General features: G+C 47.6%; 1 long non-coding RNA gene, 1 other non-coding gene and 1 pseudogene across 2 annotated transcripts; 2 read left to right on the top strand and 1 right to left on the bottom strand.

Annotated features, from left to right (window-relative positions):
• Positions 1–357: 357 nt before the first annotated feature.
• Positions 358–6,421, bottom strand: LOC120734943. The gene is made up of 2 exons (XR_005696138.1): positions 4,725–6,421; positions 358–1,837 (listed from the first exon to the last, which is right to left on the bottom strand). It is a non-coding gene; the product is annotated as an uncharacterized LOC120734943 (long non-coding RNA).
• A 4,167-nt stretch (positions 6,422–10,588) lies between these two features.
• LOC120734871 lies at positions 10,589–12,447 on the top strand (annotated as a pseudogene).
• Positions 12,448–12,763: 316 nt separating this feature from the next.
• trnat-agu lies at positions 12,764–12,838 on the top strand. Its single transcript has one exon. It is a non-coding gene; the product is annotated as a tRNA-Thr (tRNA).
• Positions 12,839–14,210: the final 1,372 nt, after the last annotated feature.

Below are 14,210 nucleotides of genomic sequence, written 5' to 3'. Positions count from 1 at the left end.
GATCACACTTTCACTTTTAGGACTGTTGCTTTTGTCTGAGCAGTTCCTGGATCACCTGACTGACCTGCAGCATTATCCAAAGCTTCATCCTGGATCAGCGTCTCAGTTTCAAGCATCACCTGACAACGATATGCCAGCTAGAAAAGATCAGAGCAAAAACCTCATAAAATAACTGCATGTGTCATCCACGCCTCTCATTCTCTGCAGTAACTGCAGCTCGCTGTATACATGTGGAAACGACCGCCTATCAGCAGACCTTTTTCTTACATCTTTCCAGCCCTGAAAGGTTCGTGTGGAGATCTGCTGGCTCATGAAGGACTTGACCATTTTGGCTTGGCTTTTTTCTTGGCTTTTTTCTTTGGCTTTGGAGCTGAGGTGTTCAGATGTTCAGTGAGCAAGATGGAGATGAGTCCATCAGACTGACAAATCAGAGTCACAAAGGCTGAGAAGGTCTGAGCATGTGCAAAGGAGGGAGGGTGGAGGGTGAAGATGGAGCTGCAGGCAGGAGGAGAAGAGGAAGAGCTCAGAGGTGGTTCATGGGTACAGTGGAGAGGTGACAGAGGAGCATGCTGGGATAGGAGGAGGTGGAGGCAGGTGATCTGCTGTGGAGAGCTCTCAGGTTCAGGTGATTCATGTCCAGCCAGGAAGAAAACCTGGAGCAGAGGGGGGAAGGAAAAGGACGAGAGAAGGCCAGAGTCTGCTGCTGGAAACCCACCACTATGATTAGGTCCCATGACACTGACTATGCACTGAAGCAGAGAAAAACCGCCTCCACCTCCCGTCACCCAGCTGGTCTGAAGCAGCTGAACCGCTGCGAGGGAAGACAGCATGTGAACCACAACCTGCAGTAAACACCAACCTGCCAGCAGAACATCAGCAGCAGAAAGAAGAACGCCAACTCCGCCACTGACAACAGCAGCGCTGAGAGCGCCACACCTCACATCAGCCTGAAATCAGTGTGTGGACACACAGCAGCCTCACACGCTGTTATCAGCACGCCACCAATCACCTGAGCCACCCGCAGCGTGTCCCGCATCCTCAGTGTGTGTGTGTCAGCATGTGTTTAACTTCAGTTTAACTAGAAAGCATGCTGGGCTCACAGCTGTACAGATGCGCTTTGCTAAGCGCTGTTGGGTTCATACAGACACACAGAGCCTGCAGTAAACCCGGATGCACTCAGACCGCTCTCTGATTTCTGCTGCTGTCACTCTGAATTAACGTCACTTTTCCCGATCAATAATTTAATTAATACTTTAATGAGCTCATGATATGAGGCGGATCAGTTAGTTGTCAGATTAATGATCAGCTGCACTTTAAAGCCCCGAGGACACCGACGAAGCGAACCTCAAACTATGAATGTGAGATTTGAGTTTTCAGCACTAGATTTAAACCGCAGGTACCGGTACCGACTCTGTCTGACTCACTGCTCGGTTTGTCACACTTCACAGAATTTTCTTTGTGTTTAAACAAAGCTCTCCGCTCTCCCGCGCCGCAAGCGCCGTGCGTAAAACCACCGAAGAACCGCCGAGTGGATCAAAACGCGCTCTGGCAGGTGGAAGCTGCTCAGGTGTGTTTGGATCCTGCGATCAGAGGAATCAGAGAAATCAGAGGATTTAGAGGGAGACTTACGGTCGTAGCGGCCGCAGCCGGCAGTTGGAGCGCCTCGAGCTGGAGCGCGTCAACGGCCGAGTCGTTGGAGCTCCACGCGGAGGATCCTGACAGCTCCAGGGTGTCCGGGTGGCGCGCGGCCGTACAGTTCGCCTCACGGTCGCTGCAGGAGATGATGCTCTGCCGCGCCGAGCGCATGCTCTGATCTGCTCTCTGCTCCGCTCGCGGACTGCAAGCACAAGGGGAGAGAGAGGGGGGGCGGGGGTTAGTTCATGGAGGTCTGACTGCAGGTGTGACAGGTGGGAGAGAGAGGAGCCACAAACAGCAACACGTGATCAGCATTATACGGTTTAGTTTTATTCTCTCTGTGAGAAAAAAGCTGCAGTTCCTCTAACATCCGCCAGAGGCAGCAGTGAGTCTGGGCTCAGAGATCACGCCTACTTCCTAACACCTGGATTCCATCACTCACCTGTTTACACTAGCTGTGCCGCCAAAACGTCGGCTGCATCCTTCGGAGGACGCATTTGTAGGCCAATTACGTCACAGCCAGGCGACGACGGCTGTCCCAATTCGTCGACTCCTTCAAATGCGTCCTTCATTTCCCCGGATTTGAAGGATGGGTCGGTGTGTCCTTCGTGGCCCACCATATCCCAGAATTCATAGCGCAGCCCAGCCAGTTTCAGTTTCCAACAATGGCGGCCGCTGCTTAGTTTTAATATTACTCTCATTACTCTTTCTGGGTCACAAAATAAACGTTTACATATTTTCAGGCGAGAATGTAGCTGTGTAAACCTCAAATATCTGCTCAGTTTATCAAGACACCACATATTTGCAAAAGTGCTTTGATGTTTTCGGCGACGTCTGTTACCCACCAGCCAATAGCTGACCAGGGGGTTCAATGGTCACTAGAGCCGGTGAGAGCAGCGGACTCCCGGCTTCATCGTTTTCCGATCCCCGCTGTCTGTCGCTACTCTGGTTAAACATGATATATAAGTCACTCGGATAACTTAAAAATGTTGTTCTTGGGCTTTTTCAGTGTTTTATTTGTTCCGGAGTAAATCGGTTTGGCTGAGATTAAAGTTATTAGATTATTAGATTAAATAAAACTTTATTAATCCATCGGGTGGGTTCCTCCTTGGTTTTCACACAGCTGAATAAACGTCAAACAGAAAACTGATTAAACAGAAGTGTGAGACGGTCGAGAGTTTACTCCAGTGTCCTGTTATATTTTAGATAGCAAGGAGCAGACGGCTGAGTTTATTAAACTCCACCGAGACAGCGGTGACGCAGATCTGAAGGCCAGACCGTCACATTTCACAGTCTCGCACTTCCGGCCGTCTCGGTCTTCGAAGAAACCCGGCCCACATAGACCGCAAAGGCCGGGTCCTCCAAAGGGACACAGCTACTGTGTTCATGTTTTCAATATTAGGGGCGTGGCCTAGCTCGAGCTGTTTAAGGACAGCATGGCTGCTCTGTTTTTAGGGTTCAGTGTGCAGACCTGAGGAGCCGGGATCAAACCACGGACCTGCTGCTGTCGCTGCTCAGCCACAAGTTTCCAAGTCTGATCTTCAGTTTTCATCAGAATGAGGTTTGTGATGATGTCGGTGGACTTTTGATCCGTTCGTCAGTTATATCAGAATAAAATGAAGCGTTAACAACTGACAGAAAACAGACAGTCTGGTTCTGCGTCCGCGGACAGGACGCCATGCAGGACGATGCTGCTGCACGCCAACAAAGACATCTGGACCTTCGTTACTTATATTCGGTCACTGTGGGAAACACAGAGGTCCTAAAGCTAATGTGCAGTCTGTAGGTCTGTAAAACCCCAGCCTTCGCTGCTGTGTTACTGGTGTCACTGGTGTCACTGGTGTCAGTGTATCCAGTGTGTGTGAAACACGGCGTCACACTCTGGGCTGTCAGCTTTAATGTCCACGTTGTTCAACACTGACACCAACACATCACAGTGAGCATGTCTGACGATGGGAAGCTTGGCGGTATAGCAACAGTAACCAAGGTGATAAGGACTCGTGGAGAAAAACATTTGAAATGAAATGTAATGCATATTCAAAGAAACGGTCTGAGAGGTGAAAGGCTTTCTTCCTCTGGAGCAGCACATTAGTGTTAATCAGAGGCTGGACTCTAACCTCAGACCGTGAAGAGAAGAATGAAAAGAAACTGTGTGGGAGGAGAAAGTCAACCTGAGAGCGTCTGACCTCACACAGACCACCAAAGCAGCTCCAACACAGCTTACTGGAAACATTTAAAGGTTTTATCTTCCTCCAAACTCATCACACCTTTAAAGGCTCTGCAGACTTTCACATTACTCGTGTTTCGTGCACAGACACTTCGAAGCTAAATGTCAGCAAAACCTGAACAATTCATTATATTTGAATTATTTTTACAAAGCACCTAAAACTCAGTTTCCAGCTGTTTTCAACTGTTCATTCAAATGTTGCATTTGAGTGAGTTAAACCTATAAAAACAGCCTTCCTGTAATTATTCAGTGTTTTATGGACGTTTGTCAAATGCATCTCTCATCAAGTCATCCTGAGCCACAAACATCCTGTCACAACGTAGAAGCTACGGTCAGTTTCTGGTTAAGTGGCTTTTACAATCCTTTATTCTAAAAGTGTCACTGACATTAACAACGTCTGCTTTGAGACTGAGCTGGCCAATAATGTATCAGAACAGTATATATGGCAACAAATGTAAGATAATGGTTCTATGCATGGTTTTATAATGTAGGTGCGATAACACAAGATACTCACAGGAAGGTAATGTCTTTGATTTCTCTATAACCTGTTTGTAAATCACTACAGTCTTTCAATACAAACAAAGATAAAACAGCTAAAACAATTAGAAACATCAGAAATGACTTTTTGCAACATGGAAACAAATCTGTCCTCGTTCCCGTGTTCAGTGTTAACCTCACAGCAGGATCAGGTGGACGAGAACGTCAGCTGGACGAACTTAACAGTGATCATTGAATCACTTCAGTTTTCTCTGCTTTTGTTTCTGACAGTGTCAAACAAAGATGCACAAGCCAGCACACAAGAGCCAAACAAGCAGAAAAATGTCCATGTGAGCGGTGAACATGCAGAACACCTGAGACTGACCTCTCTGTACCTGGAAGCACGAAGAAGCTGGACGAGCTGAGCTCTAAGCTTCGAACGCCCAGAGCCGAGAGGAGATCTTCTGCTTCAGCGTCCACGCACTTCCACGTTTCTCCAGGCAGCTGCCAGCACAGAAAGCTCCACAGACGTTCACATTGTGTCAGGGAGACGCTCAGAACCAGCTGACGATCTGCAGACGAGGCTGATCGCAGGTACTCGTACTTATAACGGGGGAGGAATGCCTCCCCCGCGGGGGGAAATGTGGGTCTTCAGGTCAGCGCTCTGATGAAAAGTCATTACGCTGATTATCTGCTGGCCTGCTGCAGCTTAGCGAGGACTGGAGACACAATGAGAGGACAGCAGAGGTCAGGCTGGTTTCATCAGAGTGGAGAGATTTCCTGTCACCGTCAGATTTTACTTTTATTGTCTTTCTGTTTACTCATTTGTGTTTTATCCACTTCCTGTCAAACTTCCTTTTCCATTTGTCTGGTCATGGTTTTACTTCCTGCTTCTGAGCGTCTCCTTTTCTGTGGATGTCCTCGTCAGGTTCACCTGTGTCTGAGCCCAGGCTGCAGCTTGTTCTTCCTTCTTGTTGTATTTTTGTCTGAATATTACTCTGTCTCCGTTCTCTGGAAGCGGACGGCGCTTAAATCCATCCAAAGGAACGGTTCAGGTGTCTTTTTTCAATCTAAAGATGAAAGTGGAGTGTCTGTGGATAACAGCTGGTTTGGTCCATTTTCACATAGTAATGGAAGCATAAAGACTCAGGCTCAGTCGTGCAGGAACGATCAGTTGGTGCCTCCTGCTCAGTAATGGAGGTGAAGCTTCCCCCTGTCCTGTTTCCGGTGTCCTCCGCCTGCAGGGTTAAATAAGACGGCGTGTCGTATTTAACCCTGCAGGCGGAGGACACGAACCTTCTCCAGCTCTCCTCACATTATTGTTTTTTCCTGTATGTAGATGAAACTGAACGTAATTACAGCTTTCAGTCGTGTTATAAAGTGTTAGCAAGTTTTCACAAGACATCCAACGCGTGGCAGAATAAACGGTTGTTCTCAGTCAGCTGTTTCTAAAATTTGGAGCACGTACAAACAGAGTCAGGAGGAGTGTTAGTGAGAAATCAGCTGATCACTTCCTGTGTCACTTCCTGCTCCGTGCGCTCTGTGAAACAACTAAAACACTGTCATGGTCCCCGTCCTCTCCGGCTGGCTCGTGATGGCTAAAGGTTTTCTTTATGTTTCTCTCTCTCCTCCTTTCTCCTCTCTCCCTGGGCGGAGCTGGTTATCGTCTCTGGAACGCTGACCCTCCCGTGTTCGTGCTCTCAGCTGTCTTCGCCTGTTAGACTAACCTGTGTTCTGTGCATAGAGTTTCCCGGACCTGTTGACGGACCCTTCCCTGTGATTCCTGTGTGTGGCTGCGTGAGTGGAGATCAGGACGAGAGTGGCTAAAGAGGAGAGTGTGTGGATTCCCTCTTCCCCCCTGGACCCCTTCTCTCTGTACACACTGTGGTTCACCCTTTTGTAAATAAACTGTAACCTTTGACCCTGACCAGAACGCGTGACAGCCGTGACAAAAACACGTTTACGGGTCGGGATGGCTGGCTTTAAATCCCAGTGTTTCCTGTTTTTTCTATTTGTGTCTAACATTTAAAGTTTTGTTCTGAGTGGTGGTCTCGGCTGTAGCTGATATTGTTTCCCTTTATGTTTCCTGCCTCACTGCTGAACACGAACCTGGTCCCTGGTTTCCTACGACAGTTTTCTCTGCAGTCTGTTTATATTTCAGGTATCTTCAGGCTTTTGCATTATTGAGTTTTCTTGTGTGATCCCTGCCTGTGCCTGTCCCACCTCTGTCTGTTACCTGTCTCGTCTCCACGTTTATTCACTTGTTCGTCCGCCTCAGTTTGGTTCGTTCACCTCACACAGGTATTGAACTTTTGCATTGAACTTGCCGTATCCTCCTCACGCCGTGTTCTCTGTGTCTTTTGCGTCCTGCTTCAAACTTCTGGCTGTGCCTTTGTTTTGCATCGCCTTCTGAGTTTGTGTCGTCCAACAATAATCCGTCTCCAGAGTCCTGCACTTCCAACTTCCTGCTTCCACGCAGCCACAGATTTTGTAAGTGGTTGCATCAAAACCTGTTAAAAGGGAGTTTTGTCCAATATTAAAATTAGTTTAATGATCTGAACATGTAAGTGTGACAAATATGCAAAATACTAGGAAACCAGGAAGAGGGCAGAGGTTCACAGCTGGAACCGCTGGCAGCAGCCGCGAGGTTTGGCTGTGAATGAGCGCTGAGTGCTTCCTCAGTGAGGTCAGCGAAGACGTGAGCGACTGTTGGAGGTTCTTGAAAGGACGGCACGTGCTGCAGGATGAACTGCAGAAAGGAGCAGATGTTTCTCAGCAGGAGCTTCGATACGTCTCCTGAAGACAAGTTTCACACCTCAAACTAACAAACATGAGTGCAGGATGTTGGTGTTTAAGACCAAGCGACACATTAGAGCACATTTCTGGCCCAAAGAACACAAAAGTGCAAGACAGATGACAGCACATGAGTTCAGGGTCATGACCTCGTCCTTACTTTCACTTTGACTGGCACTGAGTTACAATCAAGAACCGAAAGAGAAGGCGTCAAATCACAGCACGATTATTAAAAAACACAAAGACACAAAGTGGGGCTAAATGATGACAAATCTCACAAACCACAGGACACTAAATGGCTAAAAGAAAAGCACAGTGTGTGGTGGAGTGAAGATGACTGCAAAGCAATGAGAAATGACTCAAGCAGAAAGCTTTTTAAAAAGGTGCAAAATATCCACCAAGTGATGCTTAATGCCTACAGAGGGGCTCAAAATGACTAAAAAGGTTTCTTTATGAGTACAAAAAGGATGCAGCATGACTCTATAGGAGTGTGAAATTCCTGCACAAGGATGCAAAACCGCCCTGAAGTGCAGATAGATGAGCACAAAGATATAATGAACTATTACAAAGGAACAGAACCGACTTCAAAGGGATTGCAATGTGCGACATACGGCTGTTGAAACGTCTATAAAAGGACAGAAAATGGACCTCAGACAGCATCAGCTCACAGTAACGTACATTACTGTGAAATGTACAGTTCCACTACTGTCCAGCAGAGGCAGCGGTGAGTCAGTCCCATGTGTACAGACAAACTGTTTGGTCTCCGTAGATAATTTCCTCCTTCATAAGAAACTGTGAGTATGAGCTGATGTAAACCTTTACATCAGCTCATACTCAGCACATTTACAGTCATAAAGACATTTACCTTCTGATTTTCAGCGCTGTAGGTTAATTCATTTCTGACTGAAACTGAAACAAGTGTTAAAAGCTGCACTTAACCCTGTGGAGTTTCTCCTGAAGCAGGCCCTGCTGAGATTCAAACACAGCCTCTGCTGTTTAACCAGCCGCAGCACTGCAGCTGAAGCAGCTCCACCCGTCCAGGGTGATGGAGCAGCTGGTGGTGTTTGCACCTTTGAAGAGGCAGCTTTGCATTGAATAAGAAGACTTCTAATGATGGGCTGCTGGCTCAGCTCACCAGGTCAGGTAGCCTGTGCTGTATGCTGTGGGGCTGCTGTAGAGGTCAGATGACGTCGACAGGTGTTTGGTCTGCTGGCCTTTCTTCCCAGTTCCCTCACCGTTTCCCCCTCTTGCCTCCCCCTGTCTCGTCTTCCTTTGCAGCTCCGAGCGCACTCTGTTGGCGTTGCACTTTTTAGTTTTCTTCCCCAGAAACAGCAGCAGCACATGCAGCGCTGTCAGGGCAGCAGCGTGGACTCTTCAGTGTTTACGTGTCGTGAGTTAGACTTGGTCATTAATCATGTTATTGTGCAACAGGCTTTCAGTGTGTGTGTGGTGTGTGTGTGTGTGGTGTGTGTGTGTGTGTGTGTGTGGTGTGTGTGTGTGTGTGTGTGTGTGTGTGTGTGTGGTGTGTGTGGTGTCTGTGTGTGTGTGTCTGTGTGTGTGTGTTTGTGTCACTAAAAGCTGCTTTGTAGAAAAAATCAGAGCGAGATGTTTTAGTTTTTTGTTTTCGTGGTTTGACACACTGAGCAGCAGCGACCCATGGAAGAATGATTTCAATCAACTGTGTGTGTGTGGTGTGTGTGTGTGTGTGTGTGTGTGTGTAGTGTGTGTGTGTGTGTAGTGTGTGTGTGTGTGTGTGTGTGCATTTAATCAACAGTTAACAACTGATGGAAAGCTGAGATGAATGTAGGACACTGAGTGCGCACTCTCAGTAGGGTGGGATGTTAGAGTCCAGGAGCAAACATGTGGTACTAAAACTGAGCAGGGAAAAGGAAAGAGAGACAGAGGGAGGGAGCGGGGGGAAATCAGTGAGGGGAATCAAACACCTGTCGACATCATCAGGGAAAAGCCTCATCAATACGTAATAATAAGGAGTCAAGCTCACACCTGAGCAGTGATTCTAGCAGTGAGGCCTCCGAGTGTGCGTCCTCCTATGACGCTCACAAAAAACACACAAAACTGCCTTTCATTCTTAATGAACAGGAGCTCATGAAGCTGTGCAGCAGCTGTGCAGCAGCATGCTCACATCCAGGTGGGACAGTTTAAACACCTGGACGGCCTCACAGGAGGTTCATGAATGTGTGAAGGAGGACATGCAGAGGCTGGAGTTGGAAGAACACGACCACGTCAGAGGGGACGCTGCTGGGACGCTTTATCCAGCTAAGCCACGGCGCCTCCTACAGGCCTTCAGTCAAGTTAAACATAAACCGTGGATCTGCAGTTCAGGTGAAAGGCGAGGATTTGAGGTGGGGCCGCTCCATGGTCCTCCTTCTCCTCACGTGTGGTCACATTTATGTTTGATTTGAACTGTGAGTTGATGAATGAACCTTGGAAACACGTCACCGTAAGCTGAATGATGAAGCGTGCGCCTCCTGTCGAGCAGAAACAGTGAACATAAATCACTTTGCACTAATGGGTGGATGAGCAGCGTGAGTGTGTATGTCACATATTTCATCGGTGTGTAAAGAAACATCTGGTGGAAGTGATGTGGAGATCAGGACTTCTGCTCCAGCAGCTGCTGACGCAGGAAACAGCAGGAGGAGCTGACGGAGAAGCTAACGGAGGAGACACAGGTGAAGCGTTCAGGGTTCAAAGTCAGGAACACTAAAGCTGGACCCCGCAGAGCTGCTGGAAGTTCAGAGTGTGGTCACCTCTGTTCATTGGACAAGGGTCTCGTGTTCATTGTCCTGCCCTCTGAAACGTCATGTGCTCCTGCTCCCTGCATGTTTTTTATTTTAAACTCCTCATAATCCCACATGTGGGGAATTTCGTAAATAAAGGTCAACGCCCAATGTGGGGCTCAAACCCACGCCCTTGAGATTAAGAATCTCATGCTCCACCGATTGAGCTCGCCGGGCTTACGTCCTTGGCCTCTGATACCTCTGTATCGTTCACATCCATCCCTGATGTGGTTGTTTCTTATGCAAAAAGCTGAAGTAACGAGTCTGACTTAAACTGAAAGGATGATAAAGTCGAGACTTAAAATGTGAGGAGTAAAAAACAAAGTACGGCTACTGAAAAGTCCGCTTAAGTACTCATGTAACAAAGTATTTGTACATCACCTCTGAAACTGTGTGCATCTGTGTGTGAGTCTGTGTGCGTATGTGTGCATGTAGGATTTTAATCTCAGCACTCAGATTTTCGGGTTTAATGGAATTGTGTTGACGCTCGGAGGCGCTGTGATTGTCTCTCTGACCCGTCGGTGCTACTTTGACCCAAATCGAACAGTTTTATAATTTTCATTTTCTAAAAGAGTTCGAGCTGCACGCAGATCCTTCCCCATTACAACCTGCACTCTGAGCGGGCACCCCGTGCTCAGTTTGAGTAGCTGGCTCTGTTCCTCAGTCACACGGTGGCACTGTGACAGGAAGCGAGCGGCCAGCTGCAGGAAAATAGCTGCAGAAGAAGAAGAGCTGCTCCTCAGCGGCTACCTGCCGGGTCCACCTGTGTCCGTTTGAGCTGCTGTCTCACGTGAAGATGTCGGAGGACCTGCGCGCACAGCTGGAGAAACATCTGCAGACTTTACACATCCAGACGAGATGCGTGGAGCACCCGCCGGTAAACCGGACAGCCCGACTACACCGAATCCCATTAGCGCTTCTGGCATTTTCAACATCCCCGTCTGACTCTAGATCATATAATACGTGAAAATAGCTCGGAGACATTTCCACAATCGGAGAGACTCGCACTTTTATTCGGCGCCACGCGTGACCATGATAGGGTCTCCTGATGCGCGCTCACAGTTGTGGAAGTGCGCGTTTCCTCCTCAGTTCTCGCTCTTTCAGTTTCACTGACACGTGGGGGAGTAACAAAGTTGTCAGCTGAAGTAAAGAAGAGCCGCTTTGCTTGCCGTGTGTGTGCTGAATTCACGAGCACACGGATTCACGTTAAAATTACGTGATGAAGTTTAGGCGCAGTCAGCTGTGTTTGCGCAGAATCTGTTTATCCTGAAATGCGCAGTGTTTTTGAACGGGATCCGTTGGGACGGGCGCTTTAGAGCTCCGCTCAGAATCGAGCGCGCCGTGAAAAAGCAGATATGACTTTGAATGCCTGACTTATGTGCATATATTTATGTACTTCCTGTCTGCTGCAGCTTTCATAAACTGCTCTGACACGTTTGTGCTGCAGGACCTGCTGTGACCTGCAGAGGGCGCCAGACCACAAGTTTGGTTTAGTCCTGCAGGCATGGATGGCATCACAGTCAGACAGCTTTATTGATGTAGGAAACCAGGAAGAGTTGCAGGAGGCTTTGATGTTAGTAATACAGCTTCCACAAAGCTTCCACAAAGAGCCCGCTCTCACCCACTCTCCTCCTCCTGCAGGTGTTCACGGTGGAGGAGATGATGCCTCACCTGCAGGGCGTGAATGGCGCCGTCACCAAGAACCTGTTCTTGAAAGACAAGAAGAAAGAAGGGGCTGTGGCTGGTGTCGGCCCGCCATGACCGCCAGGTCAGCTCCTCCACATGACCTCTGAACTTAAAAACTAAAGACTAACACCTCACTTCCTCTCGTTCCATCTGCAGGTGAACTTAATGACCTCCCAAGAAGCTTGGTGTCGGGAGTGGCAAATCTTGCGCTGTCGCAGATGAGGCCGCCATGTTGGAAAAGCTGAATGTAGGAAGGATCAAAGACGGGGAGGGGCCAATTATTGAGCTGGATTCACCAGGTCACAGCACTAGACTCCCCTCCCCTCTCCTTCAGGTGGGTCAGGGCTGTGCGACGGCTCTTGCTCTGCTCTCGATCAGGATCGCAGCGTGAAGTTCGTCTTGGACCGGGACCTGGTGGAAGGAGGCCACGGATGGTCTACTTCCACCCGATGACCAACGCTGCCACCATGGGGCTCAGACCGGACGACCTGCTGCGCTTCCTCAAGGAAACGGACACGAGCCAATCCTGGAGTGCTTCGAGTAAAACGGACACCTGGTTTAAAAGCAACGCGAGAGCGGCCGGTTGGGCTGAGAGCAGGATACGGCCGTCTGCCGCCGAGGATCTTGAGAAGCTTCATGCTAAGCTCTAAGTGTAAAAAGGAACATTTTAAAAACGTGTTTGTGTGCAGCGATGAGAATCTGCAACCTGAACAAACGTCATGTTTAGCAAAGTCCCCAAAATTAAGATTTATTCACTGAACATTTGACCCTGGATGTTATTTATTATCCTGCAAATGTAAAGCGAGAGAATAAAAAGCTTTGTCATCTCTGTTTGGCTTTAAATTAAGAGTTTATCAGAAAGATGCTTTAATCTTTTGACCTTAACAAAAAGAAACAGCCTGTAAGAAGGTAAAACACGAGGGGTCACAGTTACTTATTTTAATAATTACACAAATAAGAATCAAGTTACATGGTTCTGACAGTATTTAAAGGGTTTGGTGAGAAACCAGGAGGTAAATTACGAATCTGCATTAATTTTCAAGCAATATTTTCTGAATGCCAACATTCATAGTGCCCAAAAATTTAATGCGTCTCCTTCTGCAGTACCAGGTAATACCAGGTATTACCGGTTTGCCTGTCAGCAGGAGGCGCTGTGGCTTAGCTGGTCAAAGTGCCTGGTCTAGTAAACAGGAGATCCTGGGTTCAAATCCCAGCAGTGCCTGTTGAGCGATTTCAAAATAAGAAATTCTGTGTAGGCAACTTTTCCTCATGTCAAAATAAAGGAAAGTAATCTGTTGAATCTGAAGTTTGGAGGCACTAAAGATTTAGCAAAGGACACCCCAGCAGCTGTGCACCACATGCAGATGAAAAACATCAAAACTGAAAGTCTACTAAAACATGAAACTGCGCAACTGTGACAACAGACATAAATGGACCAGTATAGAAACTGGGTGAGGCAGGGTTATATTGAGCTTTCGTCCCAAAGTACTGTCAAGATTCTGCAAATCATTCAGAGTTAACTGATAAGAGAAGGTAAGACTGTTAGGTGTTTTGGTTACAATAAAATGCGAAGAGTTCTCTATTAAAAAACAGCATAAGGAGGTGGTTCTACTTTCAGCTTATGTTATGGAAAAGTGTATAGGCAGCAGGAAATTTGAGTCAGGTCTCGGTTTTTCTTGATGATGTCACTCCTTTCTCAGCTACACTTGAGAACCATGAGGAATGATCGCTGAAGGTCCTCCATAGGATGAAAGAATTTACTTTAAAGCTGTCGCCAGAGAAATGTCAGTTCTTCAGGACATCTGTCCAATATCTCAGCCATGTTGTATCATCAGAAGGGGTCAAAACAGATCCAGCTGCCCTCACTACCTGGCCAAGACCAGCTAACATCAAGTAGCTTAAGTCTTTCCTTGGGTTCACTGGATATTACAGGAGGTTTATAAAAGACTATTCCAAGCTTGCAATACCCCTTAATCACTTAAGTGCTGGTTGCCTCCCACTGAGAGAAAATCCAGTCTGTCTGGCAGAAACCACAAGGTTTCTACCAGTGCGGATCTCAAAAAGCCTTTTTCACGAAAAATGGACCCCAACCGCTGAAGATACTTTTAAGACATTGATTCTCAAGCTCACAACAGCTCCTGTTCTTGGGTTTGCAGATCCAAAGAACATTATATTGTGCACACCGATGCAAGCGCCCATGTTCTCGGTGCAGCCCTATAGCAAGAACAGGAGAGCAAGTTAAGAGTCATTGCCTGTGCCAGTAGGGGTCTCTCCAAGTCCGAGCAAAGGTACCCTGCACACAAGCTTGACTTCCTGTCTGTGAAGTGGGCTGTCACCCAGAACGTTTTCCGCTGTATCTATGGAGTAAAATGTACAGTGATGACAGACAATAATCCACTCACATACGTTTTAACATCTGCAAAGTTGGACGCAGTAGGGCATTGCTGGTTGGCCGTACTTTCCAGTTTTGATTTTGACATTGAGTATAGTGCTGGGAAGGACAACCAAGATGCAGATGGGCTGTTGAGACGTCCGTATCTGCATGCCTGTGATATATCTGATCAGAGTTCTAATGATGAGGAAAATGCCATTGA

The sequence above is a fragment of the Simochromis diagramma genome, unplaced genomic scaffold (genome assembly GCF_900408965.1).
Source record: "Simochromis diagramma unplaced genomic scaffold, fSimDia1.1 OVJJ01000176.1, whole genome shotgun sequence".
Taxonomy (NCBI): domain Eukaryota; kingdom Metazoa; phylum Chordata; class Actinopteri; order Cichliformes; family Cichlidae; genus Simochromis; species Simochromis diagramma.
This window is presented reverse-complemented; position numbering and strand designations above follow the sequence as displayed.